Below are 15,658 nucleotides of genomic sequence, written 5' to 3'. Positions count from 1 at the left end.
GAGACCAGCCCATTAGAGGTGGTACCATCCCTAGGCAAGTGATCCTGGACTACTTAAGAATGGTGGCTGAGCAAGCCAGGGAAAGCAAGCAAGTAAGCAAATTTCTTCCATCATCTTTGCTTCAGTTTCTTCTTCCAGGTTCTTGTATTGACTCTTTCAATGATTGGACATGACATAGAAGTGCAAGTCAAATAAACCATTTCTTTCCTCAAGTTGCTTTGGGACATGGTGTTTACCATAGCAACTGAAAGCAACTTAGAATAGGAATTGTTACTATAGAGAGGGGGCATTGCTGTGATGTAACGGACAATGTGGCTTTAATCCCTTTGAATATTTGTGAGAAGATGGAAGAGTTTGGAACTTTGGGCTACAAAAGCCATTGAGTGCTCAGAGGCTAATGAGCTCTTATCGGAACTTGGAAGATAATATTGAAGGAAGTGAGGATGATGGAGGTCTAGCTTGTACAGTTTCAGAGAGAAGCAAACACCCCATTAGAGCAGTTTGTGTGAGTTTTGAATTAGTCTGTGGATTTTGGTCAGCTACAGCTAAAGAATCAGCTGTAGTTTATAGGAACAAGAACTAAAGAAATAAAAACTTTACTGGGACAGTCCATGCTGGCTAGCTAGGTCTGAAAATATCAGCTATGATTAATAAGAGATCAGAAAAACCTGACTCCAGATTTTCTTGGAAACATTTCCTCAGGATCAGCACACAGCTTTTGTGGTTGTGGTGGTTCTGGGGGCAAGGCTACACTTCAAGCTTGCTGCAGAATTTGGCAATGTGTAAAGGTTTCCCATGTGGTACTGGTTTTGATGGTCTGCAAGCTACAGGAGTAAAAACATCATGAATAGAGCAACTGAGGCTTGGCACCACATGGCAATATGGAAAGATAGACCAGAAGAGGCCATTGGTGAAGGTTTAAACTCAGTTGCAATAGAGACCCCAGAGCTTAAGGGATTGTGGAGAGAAGCAGATGCTTTGCTCAAGCAGATGCTAAAAGAGACAAAAGGGAGGCCACTGGTGAAGATGTAGCCTCAGCTGCAGTAGGGATCCCAGGATGTTGGAAATGGCAGGACATGGTGTGTCTGCCAAGGATGGTAGAAGGAATGAAGTGGAGCCGGTCTGAACTATAAGACAAACTGTGTCTCTTCTGGATGGCAGACTACAGAGGTGTGCTTCCTAAATGCCATGGAGCTCAGAAGCTGTAAGTCCCAGATGCCATTCACTGAGCTTGTTACGCTGCTAGAGTTTGGTTTTGCATCGATGTGATTGCAGCGGTGTTCTGCTTCTTCCCTCTTAGATTAAGAAAGTCTGTAATTTATATTGGAATTTACAGGATCCCATGAGTAAATGGTGTTGCTGTTTAAAGAGAATATGGACTTTTATACCTTTGGAAAATTTAAAAGACTGTAGGACATTTTAAAAAGTGAGACTATATTATATAGTGTGATATTATAAGGATAAATGCAGAAAGGAAAAGTTATGGCTTTAAGTAATATGGATGTCAAAGTGACAAGGAGTAGATTTTACTAGTTTGTTTCTGTCAACTTGATATAAACTTAGACAAAATATCAATTGAGGAATTTCCTCTACCAGATTGGCTAATGAGCATGTCTGTGGGGTATTTTTTAAAATTGCTAACTGAAGGGACACCTAGCTAACTGTGAGTGATACCATTCCTGGGCAGATGGGTCTGGGTTGTGTAAACAGCTAAGCAAGCAAGGGGAAGTAAGACAGTAGGCAACCCCATTCCATGTCCTCTGCTCCCTACCTCCAGGTTCCTGCCTTGGCTTCCCACTGATGATAGAGTGTAACCTGTAAGCCATATTGTAGTTGGAGACCTTCTCTCCAGCCCCCGCCAAGCCCTGTTAGACAGCCCACTTATAAAATAAATACACAGACATTTATATTATTTAAACTGCTTAGTCATTAGCACAGGCCTACTGTTGTCTAGCTCTTACTCTTATATTTAGCCCATTTCTATTAATCTATACTTTGCCACGTGGCTCATGGATTACCAGTACCTTAAATCTCGCTTCTCATGGCAGTGGCTTGCAATCTCTCTGCCTCCCCTTTCTGTTCCCAGAATTCTCTTCTCTGCTTCTCCCACCTATACTTCCTGCCTGGCTACTGGCCAATCAGCATTTTAGTTACACAGAGTGATATCCACAGCACTTCCCCTTTTCTTTTTTTTTAAAGGAAGGTTTTAACTTTTACATAGTAAAATTACATATAACAAAACAATTATCAAGCAAGAATTACAGTTACAATATTAAAGAAGGTATCCTATCTATCTTATATTTGTGAGTCCAAGGTTTTATATCTAACTTATCTTTTATCATAATTGAGGAAACTATAACTATCTAGTCTTCAACCACATCAAAGACCTCAGAAGGATATAATATTACCTGAGAACTGGGAGAAGGATGCAAGCAACTTTTGGGAGTCTTGCAGGGTAGACAGAGACAGCTGGCAGCCTAGAGAGTCACCTAATGTTCCTTTGTAAAGTTGGGGCATTTGTCTTCAGTCCACAGGTCTAGAGTCTCTTGTTCTGTAGAATGTCTGGCAGTTTCCTCTGCAAAGCAGGAACCTGAAGGACCATTTTGCGAAGCAGAGTTCAGTGGTCACCTTTCTATGGGTCCTGGATGTCCAGTTGATCAAGCAGTCCAGGCAAGAACAGTTTCTTGCCCAAATGGCTATTTTTGTCAAGAACAAAATAAACTCTATAATGGAGTATCTTCAATGCCCATCCTCCTCTCTGAAGTAAATCAGCGTTGCCAGGAGCAGACATGTCTCAATGTCCAGAAAGTCTAAATTTTAAAAATATTTTTAAATGCCATATTCTGAAGGTCTTTGAAGTATTTGAAGATTACCTATCTATCTGAAATATCTCTATGTATACCTAGAAGACAGCTACGAATATGATTATCATAGATGATTAATTATTAATCTATTTTTAATTATCCATTAAAATTTTAAATGACCTATACAAACATAATACCTTAAACACGAGTAGAAATATACACACAGTATAACAAAATTAACTTTAAGTTTGTATCAATAGACTAAAATCTATACCAATGTAAAACATCTTAAACAAGTTGTTGTTCTTTAGAAGTAAGTTCCTTAATCTACCCTTTCTTCCTATTATATCTATATCATATCTCCTTTTATTCTTTAGAAAAAGATCGCATTTATAATCAACCTGCTTTAAATAAAAATATTGGGTTTTTTTTCTGTCTCACACCAGAGGGCTCTTCTGATTTGGGACACAAAAATCTCTTAACCTTTTCTTTTAGAAATATGTCTGGGTTTAGAGAAGGAGTGAGCCAATTCTATCTCCAAAGCCAGTTTGATAATTTTGGGAAATTGGGCATAGTTTCTCTTACTACTTCCTGCTGGAGTGGGGCACTGTATCTTATGGGGACACAAAGAAAATTTTAGGATTATGGAGTAGAACCTTTGAGCCAGTTGCCTTGAAACCATTCTGGATGTTGGATCACCTGGGCCATGGTGTCATTGGAGACCTTTCAGGTGGTCTTGGCTGATCAAACCTGATGTATCTTAATCTGGAACAAATCCATAGCCTCTGGCTTTCAGTGTCTTTACATGTTGCTTGTCATGGCGGCGGCTGGCAGTCTCTCCACCCCAGCCTTTACTTCCCAGAATTCTCTTCTCTGCTTCTCCCACCTATACTTCCTGCCTGGCTACTGGCCAATCAGCATTTTATTTACACAGAGTGATATCCACAGCACCATATAATCCTTTCCTCCCCAAGTTGCTCTTGGTCATGATGTTTATCACAGCCACAGGAGGCAAACTAACACAGTAAGGGTTCATGCAACATTTATATAGGAGATCAAACTGGGAGGCAATAGCCTCAGGTTCATAGCCTCACACACATTTAGTTTTTCTGTCATTGAGTTTTGAGCTTTATACAATGGCAGCTTTTAGCAGATAAGAAACCTGATGTTTGTGTAATTAAGGGAAGTGTTATTTTTTTCTACTTGTATCTTCCCATAGAAACATGATAAATCATTGTTCTGTGGTATTTGAAGTGACTATTAGCACCTATTCAATGCTCTAGCTGGTGGTGGGACCCAGAAAAATGGAGCCAGGAAATGAGGCAAACTAAAGTCTCATGCAATACTAACTTTATTCAGAGCATCAGACAATTTATACTCTGAGGATTAAGAAGAATCACATGAGTAAGGTGTTCATTCACAAGGACAGGCTACATGTGGCAAAAACATGGTTTTTTTTTAAAGAGGCATATGAATAACAACAGCTAGAGTAAACTCACTCCTATGTGCTTACACCTGGGAGGAGCACAAAAACACATTCCCAGAACAATTTTGTGTTTTGAAGAAACTGAGGTCACAAGACTCTTGTTTTCTTTGAGTCAAGCACTCAGACTTTCCCTTGTGTGACTCCATTCTTGGACTGTGTCCTGACATCTCCCTTTTTAAAATTTTTGTGGTAGCAGGATATTCAGAGTGGTTTTGTTTGAGATTTTGAAGATAAATCTAATTGTCATTTGATGCATGAGTATCCTATAGGTAAGCAAATTATAAAATAATGAATAATATTAGAACAGAGAAAACATTATAATACTCTGCCACCAAGAACAGAGATCAAAACTCTGTCCAATACTATTAGTTACATTATCATGTTGATCAGAAAATGTAGTAGTACTCTCTCATTGGGACCACCAGCCTGCAAATAATGACATGGAGACTTATTACTAATTATGAGAGTTTAGGCTTTTTCTCAACTAGCTCTTATAGCATTAATTAACCCATATTTTTAAATCTACATTTTTGCCATGTGACTTGTTACCTCCTCTCCTTACTGCATGTCCTGCTTCCCCTGCTTCTTGCTGGTGAATCCTGCCTTTCTTCTTCCCAGAGTTCTCTCTGCCTGGAAGTCCTCCCTATACTCTCCTGTCTAGCCATTGGCTGCTAAGGTTTTTATTACACCAATAACAGCAACACACCTTCACACAGTGTACAAATACTCCCCAACAAGAAAAATTTAGAGAATAATTTGAACAGAGACTCATGTGATTATTAACTTTGGTATTTTATAGAATATAAGTCCATATTTGACTTTAATAGAAATACAAATGTTATGATGTCCAATGTTAAGTGGGAAGTAATTTAAATCCCCAGGAAAAATTAAATGCAGTCTCTTCTTCAAGTGATTGAATGAGTCGCTTATGGTCCCAAGGTCCAGTCATAAACACAGACTCATTAGTAAAATAACTTCTCTCTTGGTACATAGGGCCTTAACTTGGCCCCAGGTGAGCAGTTGATTTCTGATGATATGGTCCATATTTCCTTTTGTCCTTTAGCTGGATGTTTGCTATCTTTCTGGTGACTTCCATTGTCTCTTCACTCTCCCCCATTGTCCTGTGTGACCTGGGCCTTGAGGAACTGAAGAGGAATCCATAACGCTTCTGTGGGTCCATCTGAATGACAGATGCATGCCCCTTTCCAATTTTCTTCTAGAGAAGTAAAAGTAGGGCAGGTTAATGCATCAGCTTGCTTATTTCCTTCTATAATGAAACCAGTGAGGTTAGAGTATGCACATGTGTGAGTCTATTACTGGAAACAATCCTTCAACATAAGCAGAATCTGAAATGATATTTAAGGGCTTATGAATTAACTGTAACAAATGAATCAAGATAGCTAGTCCCACTTGTTGGGCTGAAGAAAAAGAAGTATTAGTAGTTTGGTGACTATCTGGACCATGACCCTTATTATACCATTAGATGAGCCATCATAAAATAAATATCTGCCTGTGGAATGGGAGCAGGTTGGACCACTTCTGTACTCACAAATTCAGTTCATAGGAGAAAATCCCATAGTGAACCCACTGGATGATGATTTCCTATCCTTCCACAGTAATCTACAAATGAAATTTGAAAATCTGGAGAATTCTACAACACTCTTAAAAATTGATTGTTAATTAAGGGTAATATTTAATACAGCAAGGATCAAACCCATGTAATTGTTGACATTGAATCCTCTCCTGATTTACTAATTGAGCAAGAAGAGTAAAGTAAGTAGTTAGTACTTTATGACCCCTAAGAAGTGAGTAGGTCCATTTCAGAGATTTACTCTCTTGTGCTGTAGTACCTGTAGGAGACAATTTAGTGGCAGTGAAGGATCCACAAAATACATGAATGTCTCTTTTAGTCTGAACTCAAATACCTATAGTTCTTTCTCACCTCTTGAGATGATATACAAGAACTGTCCAATGCTACCTCTCTTTCTAGAGTTTATATAGATTGGTTAGTGCATAATTAGGTCAGCATTTTGATTTTGCTGTGATTGCCCTGGAAATATTAAGCCCAGTTCATGTGTTCAGAGAGAAACTGAGAAATAAATTTCTTTTCCCTGTCTTGCCCTAACTTGTCTAAGTTGTAAAGTTAGTTTTTTTCATATGCTCTCAAGTCCTCATCAAAAAGTGGAGAGGATTCAGTATTAGATTTTCAAATTCTTCTCCCCGTGCTTTGGGTCATTTTCAGGCAGTGGAAGATGCATATGTAAAGGAGGTTCCAGTAAGGAAACTAAGGGACCTGTCACCAGCATAGGTGGGGCCATTTTTACTTTTGGTTTTGCCAGCACAGGGAAAAACTCTTTCTTTGCCTCTTTTGTCAATTTTAGGTTTGACCATCCAGTTTAAATTCATTTCAAGGATTTGGATATCTCTTTGTCATGGCTACTATCTTCATCTTCCTTAAGTATCCTAATAACGGTTCAAATCAATGCCCAAGTGACCCAAAATTGAACAGGGATCTCTCCCTGTTGTTTTTATGCCTTTCCAATATTCTTTTGGACTTTGTCCTATACTTCTTCATCTATAGTTTTGGAAACCAGGGATTATAATCATAGACAACTTGTTAACAATCTAATAATTTTGATTTTAATACTGTGCTCCACTCACTCCCTTCTGTGGGGGTCTCTACCCTCTTGTCTCATAGCTGACTTCAGGTCTCTGATTCATGGTGCCACTTGTTGACAGCTCTAAAGGCGGTGGGACCTGGAAGAGCAGGGCCTACAAATTAGGTGGACAAAGTCCCATGCAATAGCCAACTTTATTCACAGCATCAGACAATTTATTCTCTGAGGGCTAAGATGAATCACACAAGTAAGGTGTTCAGTCACAATGACAAGCCACATATGGCAAAAACGTATTTTTCCATAGAGGCATATGAAGAGCAACACTTGAAGTGAACTCACTCCTACCCTATCCAGTCCCCCGGGAGGAGCATAAAAACACCTTCCAAGAACAATTCTATGTTTTGAAGAAACAGGTCACAAGACTCTGGTCTTGTTTCCTTTGAGGCCAACCACGTGTACATCAGTGCCACTAAATCTGCAGCAAGACAATACTGCTCAGCTTAATTTTTTTGGTCTGGTTTCTGCTTGGATTTTTGGTTCATTTTGGTTTGAGGTTTTGTTGTTATTTCTTTTGTTTTTGTCATTGATTTGATATTTTGCTAAGGCTGTACACTGTATATAATGACTGCCATGTTGATTAAATTAATATTTTTATTAATAAAAAAGAAATTTCTTAAAAAAAAAAAAAGCATTCAGAATTCCCCTTGTGTGACTCAATTCTTGGGCTGTGTTCTTGACAAACACCCTTAAAACTACATCCAGATCTGGGATTGGCAAAAGCTAATATTTTGCTTTGTGAAAATCTACAATCTTCTTTTTTAAAAATAATTCTTTATTGATTCTTTGGGAATTTTATATCATGCACCCCAATCTCACTCACCCCCAAGTCCCTCCATATTTGCTCCTCACCCTGCAGAGTCCCACCAAATTAACTAAAATGCTCCCCAAATTAATTAAAAACAAAGCAAAACAAATAAAAAACCCATCTTGCTCTTCTGTCTTTTCTGTCTTTTGAATACCTCTTCATTTGTCTTAGTGGCCTTGGGAGCTGCAGATTGACATTCAGTATACCCTTTTGTCCAATCACCCCCACCTACAAATGTTCATTGCATGGAGTCATTGGTCTAGTTCAAGGCTCTGCCACACCATTGTCATGGACCCTCACGGAAACTCCTCTCAGATATCTTGCTATTTCTCCAAGTCACGGGGATCCTGTGGCTTTCCAGGACCATGCCTTTCAAACACTCCAGCAGGTCATAGATGGAGCAGATGTTAGAGGATTGGCTAACTGGAGGCCCAGGATGTAGGTCTGGGTAGTAGCTGAACTGGTTAGTCTGGGACACTAGGACTGCCCCCCTCAGGTGAGGGGCAGAGTCAGCTTTTGTAGGCCCATGCCATGGGGGCCAGCTCTCCCACACCTGTGGTGAGGGGTGGGTCCATTTCTCCTGAGTACAGGGGCCATCTCTCCCATTAGGGGGAGGGCCTGATCTCCTGCTGCAGTATCCATTGAGGTGCAGGGCCAGTTATCCCAGTGCCAGTTAAAGGAGGGACTAGCAGATTTCAACATGCATAGTTCCTATGGCCCACTGTGGAAACACGGGCCATGAAAATCAACAAAGACCCCAGATTCAGTAAGACCGTGGACCCAGACATGGCCCTTGGCAGCAGCTCAGGCTTGAATGTCACTATGGCCCCAGTGGTAGCACAGGTCATCCAGACCAGAATGGCCCCATCAACACCATGGCCCTTGAAGACCAACACGGTCTCAGGGGGCTGACCAGACCCCAGGTATCTTCATGGCCTTTTTTGGTAATAGGACCCATGGACATCAACTCAAATTGACTACTGCAGGACCAGGGCTTTGTGGCAATCTTTTGGATGCCCATTGTTTGTTTATAACTCCTATCAATTTACCTGATTGCTTCAGCTCTCATTATATCAATGTTGCATAGTATTAAGTGACTACAATTCTTGAGTCAATAAAGAATTCATCTTTGACTTGATGTTTGAATGAAATTGCTTCAACACCCTGCTTTCCTTCAAACCTAGAAAGACTTTCTAGTGAAGATATCAACAAAAAAAAAAGTACCTTCTTGTTTGTGGTAAATGCACAGTACCTTTTCAGGAGAGAGTTTCCTGTTACATTTTAATGGTACTGTGAAGGCATTATATGGTATCCAGTGCAAAAATGTGTTCACTTAATTTTATAAAACTTAAATGCCTACTCACACTTAGTGCTCAACATAATAGATGGGTTACAAGTGGAATTTGGCACATAAATAGTTTGCACTGACTATAATCAGAAAGCTTTCTTTTTGATTTTTAAGTGGCTTATACTTCTTAAAATGAAACAACCAGTAGGAACATAAATTTTGTTCAACATCTAAATTGAGTAATTCATTACACTCCAATAAATCCTCAAATATGAAGGAAGTAATTTATTCAAATGATTGCTGTTTTCTCTGCTTTTTACATTTAAAGCTAAAAGAGATATAGTTAAATTGCACCCATAAAAGTGCCTTTTTTGATGTACCTTGTGCATTTTTCTGCAGCTCACAGCCTTTTACTGTGTATGAAAAATGCACTGCCAGCACCATGTTCAAATGTGAATGGCTTGTGAAGTTTACCCTGCTGATAGTTTATAAACACTGTTTGCATTTTGTTTAGAGGCACATGATGTTTGTTTTCTCTCTAAAACCCAATTTATAGAAAGGCATAGAAACTAAATTTCAGTAGTGATCATTTATGGCTATATTTTGGAATGTCCATAAGAAAAATAACATGGCTAATTTTCTGGAGTCATAGCATCACTGTTTATCTGTAAATTATAGTAGCAGGTTGGGAGATTTATTTTCTCCTCTGTAGACCATCATACTTGTGTACAGTTAGGTGCAATGTCTGAAGTTCTGCTTAGTGGGAGGGTTTCTCTGCACTATTGCTCTTATGAAACAGAAACCATCTTTTCTAAAATAATTTTTTATATTTCTATTTCTGATGTTACTGAAGCCCAGTTGCAGATGGCATTACACTTCTCACTTACTCAATCTTACTGAGATTAGATATCTGCTGGTGTTACATCAAGATTTTTTACACTTTCCTCACTGGCTTCTCCACTGTGTCTGCTCTAATTTGGGTCCTTGCTCTGATTTGGAATGCTGACTACAGCAATATCCTGGCAAATCTCAAAATACTAGTCATCTCTTTCTCCAGTCACATGCCACATAGTCACAAAGGGCATTTTCTTTCTTTTTTATTATTTATTTTTATTTTATGTGCATTGGCCTTTGGCCTACCTGTAGGAGGATGCCAGATCCCCTGAAACTGGAGTTACAGACAGTTGTGAGTTGCCATGTGGGTGCTGGGAATTGAACTTAGGTCCTCTGGAAGAGCAGTAAGTGTTCTTAATCCCTGAACCCTCTCCAGCCCAACAAGGGGCATTTTCTAGTACAAAATTATAGGCATATCAATTCTAAGCTATCTTCAGATAGATCAACATAATCTAGAAAGCTCTTTATGATGCTACCTAAGGAGAAAATTAATCATTTTTTTTTGCCTACAGCTCCAACCTTACCTTTCCATACCACCTTATGCTTGATATTTTAACAAGAGTAAATGGTTTGTAGTAACCCACCCACCCATCCATCCATACCCAGCCACCCTATCCCCATACTCACCTCTATGCTCATTCCCACACTTACCCCCACACCCACAAACTCATCCACTCTACCCACACCTATTCATCCACCCCACCACCATACTCATTCCATAACTATCCACCCATATCCATCCACCCATACCCATCCACCCACACCATTCCACCCCATCCCTCACCCCCACATGCCCTTTTTATTTCAATGGGAGCCTCTTCCTACCTCCTTTTTTCCACAGTATTCACTTTCTAAACATTTAAGGCTTTTCTAGGAAGCTGTGTTTTGTTAAGAAAGTGGAATTGAATCAATGTGGGATGGCTCCTTTAGCATTCCAAGCACTAAGGAGGCTGGGACAAGAGGATCATGAGTTTGAGGCCAGCATGGGCTGCAAATAAAAAATAATAATAAAAGAAAGACTCTAGACTGTGAGAGAAGTTTATATGGATACTAAAATGAGAAAATATAACAATATCTACAAATAAGTGACTTTATATTATGTTATTTTCCAGACTATATTACTCTGAAGAATGATAGCAAGCTTTTCCATGTGGTTCTCACAAACTCAAGGTATATGTTACTAGTCACATGTAACAAACAAGGACCTGAGCTATAGAAACATGTGTTTCATACATAGTTACACAGCTAGTGAGTGGGGGGGATTACAGCTAGGACACAAACCTCAATCCATTTGTTGAGCTGAAAGCTGAAATATATGTGCAGAGGACCTAGTGTAGACCCATACAGGCCCTGTGCTTAATGCTTCAGTTCCCCTGAGTTTATATGAGCCTTGCTTAGTTGTTTCAGAGGGCTTGTTCTCCTGCTGTCCTTCATCCCCTCTGATTCTTACACTCTTTCCACCTCCTATTCTGAGGGGTTCCCTGAGCTCTGAAGGGAGGTACTGGAAGGAGACATCCCATTTAGAGCTCTGTGTCTCAAGGACTTTCTCTCTTAGTAATGTCTGCCTGTGGGTCTCTGCATCTGTTCCCATCTGCTGCAGGAGAAAGCCCCTCTCATGATGCCTGAATAAGGCACTCATCTCTAAGTATAGCAGAATATCATTAGGAATCATTTTTATTGATATTTTCTTTCTTTAGACCAGTTGTGTTTGATTTTACTCTAGGTCTCTGGGCTATCAAGTCTCTGGTTCTTGGTTACCTAAGCTTTGTTAAGTATAGATTCTATCTTGTGGATTGGCCCTTAAGTAAAATCCAGACACTGGATGGCTACTGCCATAAGTTCTATGCCGTCACAGCCCTAGCATATTTTTCTAGCAGGACAGATTGTAGGTCAAAGGCATTGTGGCTGGGTTGTGTTTACCTTTCTCTTTCAGTATTTGCAGAGAACTCCCCTCCCCCAATCAAAGACACTAGAACATAGGGGAGAAGGCTCCATGTAGGCACCAGCTTGATTGATACAAAATCAATGAGTTGTGTGGGTATTATCCTTGGCGACAAGGCCTCACTGTCTGTTTTTACAGGGCAACACATTGCTTTAGCAACATCCTGGGATGTTTGAGATTTCCATGGGACTGCTTTGGACAACAACTCAACTGAATGCAACCTAGTCCTGCTACTGAAAGCCTCATTTGGTTACAAGATATGGACAGTTGTGACTTCATTCCCCCTATTAATTGAGAAAGTTTCCACAGCACTAGGATTGCCCATGATTCCTCAAATGCCCCTCAATACTAGCTGTCTTTCCCAGAATTTCCTCTCTCAGTCCTGTCTCTCTTTGCTCTCTCCCATCTGGGTCCCATTTCTGTTCTCACCTACCCCCAGTTCACCTATACAATCTATTCTATTTCTCCTTCCCAGAGAGATCCATGTGTCTTCCTTAGTCCCTTCCCCTATACTTAACCTCTCTGGGTCTACTGATGGTACTTTGGTTATCATTTATTTAATGGCTAGTATCCACATATAAGCAAATACATACCATATTTATCTTTTGAGTCTGGGTTACCTTACTCAGGATAACTTTCTCTAGTTCCATCCATTTGCCTGCAAATTTCATGATGTCATTTCTTTCTTTCTTTTTTTTTTTTTTACAGCTGAGTAATAATTCATTGTGTAAATGTATCACATTTTCCCTATCCATTCTTCTATTGAGGGACATCTAGGTTGTTTTCCAGATTCTGGCTATTATGAATAATGCTGCTACAAACATAGTTGAGCAAATAAATGTCCTTATGGTATGATTGTGCATCCTTTGGGTGTATGCCCAAGATTGGTATAGCTGTGTCTTGAGGTATATTGATTCCCAGTTTTCTGAGGAACCACTATACTGATTTCCAAAGCGTCTGTACAAGCTTGCACTCCCACCAGCAGAAGCAGAGGAGGAGTATTCCCCTTGCTCCATATCCTCTCCAACATGAGCTATCATCAGTGTTTTTGATCTTATTCATTCTGACAGGTATATGATGGTATCTCAGAGTCATTTTGATTTTCCTGATGACTAAGGATGTTGAGCAATTCCTTAAATGTCTTTCAGCCATTTGTGATTCTTCTGTTGAGAATTCTCTGTTTAGATCTGTAAACATTTTTTAATTGGATTATTTGATATTTTTATATCTAGTTCCTTGAGTTCTTTGTACATTTTGGAGTTCAGCCCTCTGACAGATGCGGAGTTGGTGAAGATATTTTCCCATTCTGTAGGCTGCCATTTTGTCTTATTTATTGTGTCCTTTGCAGAAGCTTCTCAGTTTCAGGAGATCACATTTATTAAATATTGCTCTCAGTGTCTGTGCTACTGATACTATATTTAGGAAGTAGTCTCCTGTGCCAGCGCATTTAAGGCTACTTCTCACTTTCTCTTCTATCAAGTTTAGTGTAACTGAATTTATGTCAAGGTCTTTGATCCACTTGGACTTGAGTTTTGTTCATGGCAATAAGTATAGATCTATTTGCATTCTTCTACATGTTGACATCCAGTTATGCCAGCATCATTTGTTAAAGATGCTTTCTTTTTTCCATTGTACTGTTTTGGCTTCTTTTTAAAAAATCAGGTGTTCATAGATATGTGGGTTAATGTCAAGGTCTTTGATTCAATTTCATTGATCTACATGTCGATGTTTATGCTAATTACAAGCTGTTTTTATTACTACAGCTCTATAATAAAGCTTGAAGTCAGGGATGGTAATGTTTCCAGAAGGACCTTTATTTATTTTGGCTATCCTGGGTGTTTTGTTTTTCCATATGAAGTTGAGTATTGTTTGTCCAAGGTCTGTGAAGAATTGTATTGGGATTTTGATGGAGATTGCATTGAATATGTAGATTGCTTTTGGTAAAATTGTCGATTTTACTATGTTGATCCTACCTATCCAAGAGTGTGGGAGATCTTTCTATTTTCTGATATCTTCTTCAATTTCTTTCTTCAAAAACATACTGTTCTTATCATACTGGTCTTTCATTTATTTGGTTAGAGCTACCACATGTTATTTGTGGCTATTGTAAAGGGTGATGTTTCTCTGATTTCTTTCTCAATCCATTTATCATTTGTATATAGGAGGGCTACTGATTTTTTTCTACTTAATCTTGTATCCTGCCACATTACTGAAGGTGTTTATCAGCTATAGGAGTTCCCTGGTAGAATTTTTGGGGTCACTTACATATACTATCATATCATCTGCAAATAGTGAAAGTTTGACTTCTTCCTTTCCAATTTCTATCCCTTGATATCCTTTTGTTGTCTTATTACTCTAGCTAGAACTTTGATTACTATATTGAATAGATATGGAGAGAGTGGACAGCGTTGTCTTGTTCCTGATTTTAGTGGAATCACTTTGAATTTCTCTCCATTTAGTTTGATGTTGGCTGTTGGCTTACTGTAAATTGCCTTTATTATGTTCAAGTATTATCCTTGTATCCTTGATCTCTCCAAGACCTTTACCATGAAGGTTGTTGGATTTTGTCAAAGGCTTTTTCAGCATCTAATGAGATGATTAAGTTGTTTTTCTTTCAGTTTGTTTATATGGTGGATTATATTGACAGATTTTCTCATGTTGGACCATCCCTACATCTCTGGGTTGAAGCCTATTTGATCATGGTGGATGATTTTTATGTGTTCTTGGATTTGGTTAGCCAGTATTTTTATTGGTGAAATTATTTAGGCCACTCCACGTAGTTAAAAGGGAGGTTTATTTTATGGGGTAACTTACAATGAAGGGGTAGGTTGCAGGGTCTGGCAAAGGTATAGTGCAGTCCGGCGGTGTTCTCTGGAGAACTCTGCTCTGTCTACCTCCAGCGTCCCAAGTCCCCGCCCCACGTGCGCCTCCCCTTCCAATCCTCCGTCTTCCATTTCCTTCTCCGCCCTGCCTTGTGGGCGTGACCATTACGGAAGCCTCAATGGGGGTTGGAACTTCCTGGCCAATACTGGGATGGCTATCCACTACATATTTTATTGAGTATTTTCACATCAATGTTCATGAGGGAGATTGTTCTTTAATTCTTTTTCTTTGTTGCATCTTTGTGTGGTTTGGGTATCAGAGTAACTCATAAAAAGAATTTGGCAATATTCCTTCTGTTTCTATTGTGTGGAACAATTTGAGGAGTATTATTGGTATTAGCTCTTCTTTGAAATTCTGGTAGAATTCTGCACTGAAACTATCTGGTCCTGTTTTTTTTTTTTTTTTTTTTTAGTTGTAATGTAATGACTGCTTCTGTTCCCTTAGGGATTATAGGTCTATTTACATTGTTTATCTGGTCTTGATTTAATTTTGCTATATGGTACCTATCCAGAAAATTGTCCACTTTTCTTTTACATTTTCCAATTTTGTTGAGTACAGTTTTTGAAGTATGACCTAATGATTCTCTGGATTCTTCAGTGTCTGTTTCCCTTTTCATCTCTGATTTTGTTAATTAGGATATTATCTGTGCCTTTTGGTTAGTTTGGATAAGGGCTTGTCTATCTTTTCTCAAAGAACCAATTCTTTGTTTCATTGATTCTTTGTGTTGTTTTCTTTGTTTCCATTTTATTGATTTCAGCCTCAGTTTGATTATTTTCTGCTGTCCACTCTTCCCAGATGACTTTGCTTCTTCCTGTTCAAGGGCTTTCAGGTGTGCTGGTAAGTCACTAGTGTGAGATTTCTCCAACTTCTTTATGTGG

The 15,658-nt window shown here is 39.1% G+C and overlaps 1 pseudogene; it reads left to right on the top strand.

Moving 5' to 3' along the window:
- Positions 1 to 8,511: 8,511 nt before the first annotated feature.
- LOC118577849 overlaps positions 8,512 to 15,658 on the top strand; it is a 173,359-nt pseudogene continuing 166,212 nt past the window's right edge.

This window comes from Onychomys torridus, chromosome 2 (assembly GCF_903995425.1).
Source record: "Onychomys torridus chromosome 2, mOncTor1.1, whole genome shotgun sequence".
Lineage (NCBI taxonomy): Eukaryota > Metazoa > Chordata > Mammalia > Rodentia > Cricetidae > Onychomys > Onychomys torridus.
Note: the sequence above shows the minus strand (reverse complement) of the source record. Positions and strands in the feature narration are given on the sequence as shown.